Genomic DNA, 753 nt, shown 5'->3' with positions numbered 1-753 from the left:
CGCTCACCCGAACACACTCTCACCCACACACACGCTCACACAAACACGCTCACACAAACACGCTTTCACCCAAGCACAAGCTCACCCAAACACACGCTCACCCAAACACACGCTCACATAAAGAAACACTCACTCAGACACTCAATCACGCAAACACACTCTCACACAAACACGCTCATACAAGCATGCTCACACATACACACTCTCACACAAACACGCTCTCACAGAAACACGCTCTCACCCAAACACACTCTCACCCAAACACTCTCTCACCCAAACACGCTCTCACCCGAACACGGGCTCACACAAACACGCTCACACAAACACGCTCACACAAACACGCTCACATAAACACACAAATACTCACCCAGACACTCAATCACACAAACACGCTCTCACACAAACACGCTCTCACACAAACACGCTCTTACACAAACGCTCTTGAACTCACCTTAATTTAAAGCACACCCATGGTTTAGATAGTAACAAAATAGGAAAAATACTTTTGCAACTGATTTAAATTTCCTGGAGGTGTAAATTTGTGGAGGATTTGATAATACTAACTTTACAAACACAATCTTTCACATACTGTCTCTCACTCAAACTCGCTCACACAAACTCACTCCCACAAACACACTCTTACACAAACACGCTCACCCAAACACGCTCACCCAAACACGCTCACCCAAACAAACTCACTCAAACATACTCACTCAAACACACTCACCCAAACACACTCACCCAAACACACTC

Source organism: Phyllobates terribilis, unplaced genomic scaffold, assembly GCF_046119375.1.
Source record: "Phyllobates terribilis strain yellow unplaced genomic scaffold, ASM4611937v1 Scaffold_11__3_contigs__length_659146591, whole genome shotgun sequence".
Lineage (NCBI taxonomy): Eukaryota > Metazoa > Chordata > Amphibia > Anura > Dendrobatidae > Phyllobates > Phyllobates terribilis.
Note: the sequence above shows the minus strand (reverse complement) of the source record.